Genomic DNA, 10224 nt, shown 5'->3' with positions numbered 1-10224 from the left:
CGAGCGAGAGGGCTGGAGTTGGTACAGTTTTACAGTTACAGTTTTTACATTTGTCATTGCTGGTAGGAAACACCCTGGGACTCTAGGGTCAAGAGAAATATTTGCTTAAATTATTTTCTCCCCTCCTCTTCCTTTCTAGTCTTTCTTGGGCTCGAGTACGAGCAAAATGCTTGGAGAACATCTGTTTCTCACAGTTCACAAATCTCTGAATGGTGATGGGGGAAGGTCTGGGGAAGCTGGCTGAGCTGAAATGCTGAGAGGGATGTGGGAAAGCCAGGGCAGCTGGAGTGCCTTGTAAAAATAAAATCAAAATCTGGCTTTTATGTGGAACAGCGCAGCTCAGATGCATTGACTGAAGGGTTCACAGCCTGCACTCTTTATGCTGCGATATGGCTCTTGAACTTGTTCTGGATAATGTGAGGTTTTTCAAAGATCTGCTTGTGGTATTTCGATGTTTCCTGTTCTCTGAATGGCCAAGCAAAATGTCCTGAACAAAACTTGGCTTTTGTTTTGTGTCTTTCTTTTTTTAAAAAATAACTAAAGCTCTCTCAAATGCAGGATTTTTTGTAACTCTGGAACCCAAATCAAGAGCAGATAAAGATGACATTGAGGACGGGTGGGACTACTCGTTTCCTGAGGCACACGTTTGCAATGCAGGAGTCCTCTTTCCCCAGTTATTGAATTAGTCATGCTTATGTGGTGACAGCAGCAAACTAGTTGGTGATGGAGTTTGCCACTACTTCATAAGATGTGATCTTTTTTAGCCTGGGGAGAACGCACCACTTCATGCCAAGGAAGTGATTCTTGAGGTCAATGCACAACACCCCGCTGTTCTGCAGCCTTTAAGGAGGAACATGTAATCTGGTTGTAGGGGTAGGGCTGCCTGCAGAAAGGCTGTGGTACTAAACCACTATGAAAGCCAAGTCTCTTGGACAGCCTGTGCTTTAATGTGTTGGCCCATGCATCAGGCTGGAGCAGTATTCAAGCTCTCTGACAGAGCTCTGGTCTTGAAAATGTTGATTCTAATGGATTAGAGTCTCCCTGCTGCCTGTCCTGCCTACAGACGTCTCTGGAAGGGGGAAGGGGAAACAGCTGGCTCTTCTCTCTCGGGTTGAAATGTTAACTATGTTTGCAGTTCTGGTTTACTGGGTCGGTAACAAAAGGTGTTTTGCGATACAGATTGATTTACTATTTTCTTGTTCTTGTTTGTAAACTTTGGGCGAAAAGTTCTAAAAGGCTGTCTGTCATGCTGTATTTATTAAAGAAAACCAGAGATGGTGGAAATACTCCCTGAATTTAAGCAGGTATCAAACCTGACATTTGACAAGGGATTCAGGTGCTCCAGATTACAGCATCAGTGTGCCCTTGTTGGCAGCTTCTGCCATTAGGCTTGGAGATGCTTTAATGTGGCAACCAGACCTTTGAAGCTCTAACTTCGTGTATTCTGTGTTGTCAGCGATCACCGGGGGGAGGGGACACTGTTCATCCCAGGGCTTCGCACTGGTCTCAGGCTTGCAGTGCAAATAGGTGACTGAAGTTTGTATTTAAGATGGGTGTGAAGCACCTCGGAACTATTCTCAGTGCTGCCCCATAGGTGACCTTGCCTTCTCCTTTGGAAATTTGTCTCTGCTTTTTCTTGGTGTCAGTGCCTGATGTATCTTGATCTTTTGCAATAACTGAGTAGGTTTTGTTGTGTGAATAAGAGCAGTCCAGTGAGAGAAATAGGGAAAATGAGCCTGCAGTCTTTGTCAAACACAGGTTTTGTGCTCACGTAGTGGGTATGAGCTGCATCATTGCTTTTCATGGAGCTTGGAAGTGATGTGGATGCTTGATCTCCTAAATAGCAGCAATAATGCAGAGCTGAAAAAACCCAAACCCGAGGTCCCCTGTGTATAATGAAATACGTAAGTTTTGTGTAACTGGGCATTTCTCTGAAGGATTTTGACAGATGACTCAAACTCTTTTGCATTAGTATTCTACTGTCTGTTGCAGCAGTAGAGATCTTGATGCTGCTTTTTTGCTTGCTTCTCTCGGTGAGTTTCTGATCTTGTCAGCTTTGCCCATGTACAGAGCTGTTGGGATTCATCCAGAGAAAGCAAGTGACACTTAGTACCATTTGCAATTTTACTCTGACCCCGACAGTTGCCTGCAGGAACTAAATAAGGACTATTTCTCTGTTCTGCAGTATAGAGAGATACGAATCCTAATATAGGAGTGCCTCAGAGCAAGAGTCTGTCACTTGCTTCCAGCCATAAAAAGGGGTAGTTAGGAGCAGTACACTTGCATAGCCTTTAGGCCAGTGGCCTTACTAAGCCAAGAGTGAGCAAGCAAGGCTTTCTGCCGTATCTCCTAAACACAGAAGTACAAAGTCACCTAGTGTAACAGGATGCTTCCTAATGCTGCAAAACTGTCCCTGGGAAGAGGCTGCAAATTCTGATGGTCTGCTGAAAGTTAGAAAGCCATTTAAATCTCCTTAGAAATCAGCCTAAGATTTGCAATTGAATATACCCTATCTTTTTTAACGCGAAGTTTATCTCCTCAGTTATCTGTGTGGTTCAGATTAGAGATTACTTTAAAAGTGGGGAAATGATGGAAAATAAAGAGATGGGAGGGATTCCTGCTTTGTGAAATGTCTTTTCTAAAGCAAATGGTCAGCTGCATGCCTTGAAAGTGAGAAGATCAAAACTTTGTTGCCTTTAAGCACAGAGCCAAGTCCAGTGTGTCAGTGCTGTTCCTCTGCACTACCTTCTGCGCAGGGGTCTGAAGCTCATCAGTGAGTGGGAACATGGACATTGGGTGGAGACTAAATTCCAGGCTCTGATGCACAGGGAGATGTAAAGACTAACCAGTAACTCAGATTTAACCTGAAAATTAAATTCTGTGTGCTGCCTTAAACCTGGGGCCTTATTTAGAGGACATTTTTTTGCAGTAGTTCAACTCACTCAATTCTAACCCAAACTGGAGGGTGCTGTGGTCTCACTGCCCTAAGGGACACCAAGAGGGTGGAAAGCACAAACAAGGTGTAGGAAATGCTTTTCTTTGAGCACAAGGAGAGAGATGTTCCCATCTATTAGACTTGAGATGCTGGCTGTGAGTGTACCAGGTACAGACAAAGAAAAGGGTCTGTGGTTAAAAGTAACCAATTTTCAGAAAAACTTAAGAGTTCAGCTGAATAATATTACGTGGCTGCAGTGTGGCTTCAGGTGAGAATATAGTACACTTTCTACTTGAGGGTAGCCAGAAACCAGGAGGATGGATTTAAATGGATGCACTGTATTGGCTTCAATAAAGAACTCATCCTCTGCCTCCTCGAGCAGTTGCTTGAGGTTTTATCCAAACTTTTAATTTCAGAACAAAAGAAACTTAATCTGAACATCAAACCTTAAATCTCAGGGTGTTAAAATTGAAAGGTTGAGTGGGTTTCTGTCTGTGCTAAGCTCCTGGTAACCCTCTTATTTTAAATTTTCTGTCCCTCCAGCTTGTCCTATCTCCTACACTTTTGGTCTTCTTTCTGCAATTTTCGGGTTTACTGTCTTCTTTTTCTTGCCTTCCTTCCTTTTCCTCTTCTTGCCTAAATCTTTGTTACTGGGTATTTGCTGTAAGTTTAACAAAGAAAGCTTGTCTTGACAGAGTGTTGGTGACTTCTGTGCAGTGATGTGGGTTCAGCCAGACACCCTGTACATCTTTCCTAGCTGGGCAGAAACAGAGCCTTAACTGGAAGTTAGGAAAACCAGCATCATTACAAGGGCTGTCAACAGCACATTAATAAAACTTATTTCTTCATTAGGTAACAAGTAAGACCTGATGGTGCTTTTTATAGAAGGTGCTGACACTGTTACAGGAAGCTGCAGGGCTTTGCTAAGGGAACTGGTACCTTTGTGCTGAGTGGTAGCAAGAGAGTGATCTGCAGTAATATATTCAAGCCCATAACATTTCCTAATTTGAACATATTTTATTTAGTGCTTCAGGCTGAACCATGGTTGCACTGTGTAAAGCATAATGGAATGCATGGCCGAAGCAGCTCTGTCAAAATTGCGGCAGAGGAGAAAACAATAGTAAAATTAAGGGTGTCAACCAAAGCTTGCTTAGTTTCCTGGTCCTTCTTGAATGAAAAATATGAGGAAATTGTTAGGTTCCCCAAATAAAGTCCTTGGGTGATGTCCATCTGTTGCTCATTAGTTGAATCTCAGCAAAGTCAAGAGGATCAAGTGTACTGGTCCTCTGTAGGCAGTCTCTCTCCCTCTCATGCCAGAGTTGAGCTCTGCTCTTTGTCCTGGCAAATTCATGAGCAAATGGCTGTGGAGAGGTTTGTGAGAGTTGTTGTTATTTCCTTCCAGTTCTATTAAGAGAAAACTGGTTAGCCCATGACAGGAACATCTCTTCCAAGTCCTGTGTTTTCCCACCTCTGCAGGCTGAGTCAGGAGTCAGAGAAGGTCATAGCAGAGAGTTACTGAAAGGGACAAAAGAGTTGATGAAAATGCTGCTCAGTTGAGCAAGCAGGATTAACGTGACAAGGTGAATACTATTAGCAAAAAAAAACCAGGTCACTCTTTTTGTTGGTGTGAAACTGCTTTCTCACACCTGCTCTACACCCTCCTGACACATGGTCCTCGGTTGAGCATGTCCCAAAAGCATGACTGACAGTCCCCATGCCAGTCTTTTGGGGTAAATAGACTCACTACTCTGAACCTCTTAGCATTTGTGTGGCAATGACACATAGGAGGACTTCAGGAGAAGTCCTGGGGCTGATGAGTAACCTCTAAATATGGACAGTCAAAGGAGGAGCCATGGCAGGCTGGGGGGGACAGTGAGTTCATTTTAGGATTACTTAGTTTTAATGCTTGCAGGAAGGTTTCTTCAGGATGGGAACCTTGTTCATTGATACAGCAGGTCACATTTTCAGTGGGTCTGTATTACTGTCAAATATAAAGTGTCCAAGAACGCAGGAGGTTTGAGGTTTTCAGAAGTGCTGGTTGCTGCACTTTGTGCTCATTGTTCTCATCTGCCACCAGCCACTTTCTGTAAATTGAATGTTTGTCATGTCAGTGCCAGTGTTGAGATGCTTTAGCAACTTCTTCTCAGTTTCCAAGATCCAAGCAATAATACTGTTACTATTTTTTCTCTTGAAACTTACGTGCACTTCTAGACAGCTCTAACTCTCCTGATACAAGCTACCTCCTCATCCTCTGGCTTCATGTCTCCCTGTTGTGACTAATCTTGCAGTCGTTTGACATGTGGTTATATAGAGGATGCAACAAAAAGTAGTACAGAAAATAAACTTTCAGATATTAATTCATGTGTGAAAAAGAGATAGCAAGAGCTTCTATAAACATCAGCTTTCAGTTGCTGGTCTGGGGGTGAATACATGGTGGCAAGCCTTATTATTCAGATTGCTGTGTTGTTTTCTACTTTTATAAATTCATCCAGCTTTAAAGAAACATGGGATTTGCTTTTATGCAGGCAAAGCTCCAAAACTTCCCATTCACTCCAAGGAGCATATAAGAACCCACAAAGCCTTACTCTCTTGTCAAAAACCTGAAGAAGGGAGACTTTATTCTAAGGAAAATAGAGCAGATAATTGTGAAAAATATAGCTTTGGTAACTCCCTTCTCAGTGCAAAGACATGAGGTAATTAAACATGCTGTTTTCCTATAAAATAAGTGCCTGCTAGATGTATTGTTCAGGAATTCAATGCACGGATGCTGAAATAAAATCTATCCATTTTGAAGTGAAACAAAAAGGGCAGTTATTTCACATGACCCCAGAAGGATTTTGTTTGGGTTTCTTCCCAAACTGTTATGTTTCAGCACACACCTTGTTAAAACTTGTGTGTGTATTGGGAAAACTAATCTATCATTTCAAACTTAAAACCCCCAAACTCCCAAAGTTTTCAGTCTAAAAATAGCATCAAGATACTTCTCAAGCACACCAGAACACCGTTACGTTTCAGTCTAATTCTGGTCTGTTAACAGGCTTTATGAAAACATTTTCATATTTGGCAAAAGTTGCAATTTCTTTTCCAAAGAGAGGAATTGGTTGGGCAGTTAGTGATTACAGCAGTAGTGATTACAGATATTGTGGTTTTCAGTTCAGTAAGGAAATCCAATTTTCTGCCAGTTTAGCCACTGCATCAGTTGCTATTGCAGAACTGTTCAATTGCTAATATTGCATCACACAATTCTGTGTCATGTTACCTTTTAATATAACTATAGAAGCACATCTGGCTGTTTTCTTAAAAAAGATGCATAGATCACAAGTAGGACTTCAGGACATGTAAAGAATTATTAGAAAATAATGAGATTATCTCTAATGAGATAAGCTTGAAATCATCTCCCTTGACCATTCCTTGCCATTGGAAAACCACAAAACAAAAATTAATGTGTTTGCTCTTAGCTCCTGTTGTTTGATGTGGCTGTTTATGCTGAAACACCAAGCAGTCCTTGAATTAAAGGTAGTTAGTGCATCCCACTGGGGCTTCTGTTGAGTTCGACCTGCCTCGCAGTCCTTCAGCCTCTGTCCTGGACCAGCCCCACAATGCTCTCCCCAGCAGGCTGAGAACTTGGGAATCACACCATCACCTGGGCTCCTTTCATATAATTAGGACAAAATATGAAAATGTCTCCAGTGAAGTTCTAATGAGATGAAAAATAGAACCTGCAAGCTGAATTACAGCAGTTAATAATAGAACAGCCATGGGGTTTCTTCTCTTTGATAGGGAGAGACCCAATACACACACTTCAGTTCATGTATTTGTCATTTATTTTTTGATAATGTAGCACACGTAAGATCATGTTACAGAAAGTCCTGACTGGATTTTACTCCCTGACCTCCCAGTACTTCCCAATGGTTGTGGGTGCTCCTTTACTATACAGAAACCGTGGCTACTTTTGGAAAATGGAAAAAGTGTGTCTCCTGTTTTGTGTTGCCACATGAGGAGTTAGTAACTGCTATTCTGTTGCCCTTACTGCACCCCCCAGTGCACTTGGTTGTCCAGTGTGGTATAGCTATTGCTAGTCCTGGCAGAGCTCAACAGCTTTGAAATCTCAGATCCCCTGCAAAATGACATTCCAGGCTGTGAAGTTCCATAAAGGGGTGAAGCCTGGGAGCCAGACGTCCTGGAAACCCATTAGCAAACATCATCCTGGGGAACCAGTAGGTGGTTTTTGGTGGGGATTATTATCTTTTGTATTGGAAGGTTGTAAATTAAACATGGAAATTTGAAGTTGCTGTGTACAGGAAAGCACAAGTACAGTCTATATGTGAGTTTTGAGCAAAGATCTCTTGTTCACTTGCACAAGAAAACATTACAGTAAAGTTTAGGAAAGTGATGGACTGTGGCCTGTGGTGATTAGGGGCTGGATTTAGTGACCATGGAGATATCTCTACTGTTATGTTTTCTGAGCATTTTTCCTTGTCCATTTTTCACGTGGAGCAAGCAGCTCAGAAGAAAGCTGGGAGTGGCACATGCCTAGCTACAGCTAAATCCTCTGAGGACACTTTTTCATGCAGTTGAGGCTTGCTGACAGTAACAGCTACAGACTGTAGCAGCCAAGGGCCTCTTAGGCTCTGTTGGGTTTTTTTCTCATCCCTTCATAAGGCACGTGCAGCTTTGGTGAGCAGAGGTTTCTCACATCCCCAAGACACGCGGTACAGCCACAACCTCTCTGAAAAAACATTACAGCTCAGTGGGTGCTCAGAACCTTCCTGAGGTCACGCAGGAAACCAGTGACCAACTGAGCATCAGATCATCAGCAGTTACAGCTTCCAGATTCATATGGACCAGTTGATTTCAGCCCTTTTGGAGGCCTGCATGGCCTGGGGAGCACATCATGCACATACCCAAGATCACGTTGTTCTTTGTGCCGGTTGACTGCGGCCAGAGCAGCCGGTCCTGCTCCTGTATGTGTCCCTGCTCATCAACTGCAGTCCTGAATCCAATTTGTCCATGCTGGGAACCCCTGATGAACAAGGCCCCAGCTCTCCGCTGCCCCAGGAGCATGAGCCAAGGCAGGCCATGGGAAGTGTTGCACAACCGGTATAATTTCACCGCATGCTGAATAAATACACTTTTTAGAACTCTTTTGAAGAGATGTTGCCTAATTAATCCTGCAGGGGGTATAATATGTATATTTTTGAAATCCAGTTTTAGCATCGTGCAATTAGCTTTTATGGCCTAGGGATTCTGATTTAAGACATTCTTTAGTTACTGATGGTAATCTGTTTTAATTAGAAATGGAAATGTATTTTAGATCCAAATGTGTCTGAATGGTACAATGTAAAATGATGATTCACAGTGAATACCATTGAAGTGCCTCAAGTCTGGTATTCTTTGTACCTTCTGCAGTTTGAACTCTGAGGATCAACACAATGTTCAAACATTGCTTTCAGCTGAAGCATGTGGAGGCTGAATAGATTTCTTTAGGAAACGGAATAAATATTAATCAACAGGGATTCTTTCTAGGACAGCAGAAGAAAAATCATAGCTTTAGGCAAGAAGGAGGCAAATGCTTTGAATGTTAGTGGTAACTTCTGCTCCACAGTAGCAGAGCACAGCTCCTGCCAGGGCACAGGTTCTGAGCTGAGAGCAGCATCTTACTTGACTTTGTCTTAGTATCAGAGAAATTACCCAGGCTCGAACATTCCAGGCTGCTTGTGGCGGAGCAGTAGCTGCTCAGAGCTGTGGTGCTGTAAAATTTGATCTGGCAGTGTGTCTAAGACAAGTCTACAGCAAGGCAAGCTCCAGACAAACATCCAAAGGCTGGTGCTTGCTCAGTATTCACTGCAGTCACTTGTCCTGGAGATACTAAACTATCAGGCAGGTGATGTCTGTGTTTAGATATCTTAAAATGCAGTAACAGGTCACCTGTATTCAACAAAGCCTTTCTGGAATCAGAGAGCCTCTGCTGCTAGACTAATCCTTGCTGTTGTGTTCAAGTAAGTGTTTCTTTTTCCTGATTCCTTTGAAAGATGGGGCCAAAAGAAAGCAACCACCCAGAAATAGTGAAGATGGCTTTTGTAATGCAAGTTTATTAGGCATGTTGTTGGTAGAGCATTTTTACAGCTGTTTGCCATGAGACTCAGTAATGCAGAAGGGAATGAAGCTGTTTATGCAGGGCACCTCTCCACATCTCTGCAAAGCTGGATGTAAATTTTTTTTTTTTCCATAAGGAGGCTGCTGGTAAGGAGCAATGATGTAGGCACCATAAAAGCTGTGGGTGGCTCTGTGTGGCCCTTCAGAAGTCACAATCAATCAGTTTCTTAGGACTAGCCTCACTGGGAAGGCTGGTGTCCGGGTCAAGGCAGTGGCACAGCTTCAGAAGGCTGAGACCTCGGCAGGATGCTGCAGAGAGTTCTCCTGTTCCCATGTAGCAGATGGTTCCTAAGACTTCAAGTTCCTGTCCATCTTTCTTGCTGACGCAGATAGAGTGTAGTAGTGACTTTGTCACCTGAAATTTGATAAACTTGTTGACTGGCATCACGGGGAAGCTTCCTCACAGAGCTGCTCCCTGCCAAGCTGTCAAACGAGAAACCAAGATGCAGATCGCGTGAGCCTGTTATATGGGACAGCAAGTGGTGTTCTGGTTTTGCTACTTAAGCTGAGTTAATTAAAGCTTCCCACAAGCCTAACTGATAGTCTTGAGTGTGCAGTTAAAAGTCCCTGAGCTGCTTAGCCATTTCCCTGTGCTGTGTTCAAAGAGCAAAGCATCACAAGCACCAGCAGTTCTTATCTGTGTGTTTTATTTCCAAACCGCTGTTTGCATTGACTTCATTCATTACTTCTTTTAATTCATCCCAACCAGTACCTTTGCTGTGAGCTTGTATTTTCTGCTGCTATTTCTGGAGGACGAGGGCGTGGAGAAAGCTGCTTTGGGCACCAGCCCTGGAGGCTGCAGCTGCAGTGTGTCTGTCGTCAAACACCCCAACCTCGTTGTTCTTGGTGGTTACGTGGTGTCCGCTCCTGCCCTGCACCACTTTTGCAACTTATCCTTATTCCGTTCTTTTCTTTTCAGGGGCTGTCAGAGCCTGAATAATTTAAGAGTGAACAAATGAGAGACGTTCATGGAGGACTCTGTTCTTACCTAGGCACAAATTGACAAGCATGTAGATTGCCTTGGGTTTCCACTGCACCTACCACAACTTTACTAAGAGAAAAGCCCCCTTTCCTAGACATCTGTGTCACTCTTGCTTAGTAAAGTTATTCAAGATCAGCGCCTTTGGAATTGG

The 10224-nt window shown here is 43.1% G+C and overlaps 1 protein-coding gene across 13 annotated transcripts in view; it reads left to right on the top strand.

Moving 5' to 3' along the window:
• Positions 1-10224, top strand: part of KALRN (kalirin, RhoGEF kinase) — a 330226-nt gene that overhangs the window by 252981 nt on the left and 67021 nt on the right. The window lies entirely within an intron of this gene.

The sequence above is a fragment of the Corvus brachyrhynchos genome, unplaced genomic scaffold (genome assembly GCF_000691975.1).
Source record: "Corvus brachyrhynchos isolate BGI_N302 unplaced genomic scaffold, ASM69197v1 scaffold126, whole genome shotgun sequence".
NCBI classification, from domain to species: Eukaryota; Metazoa; Chordata; class Aves; order Passeriformes; family Corvidae; genus Corvus; species Corvus brachyrhynchos.
The sequence above is the reverse complement of the archived record's forward strand: the minus strand, read 5'-3'. Positions and strand labels throughout refer to the sequence as shown.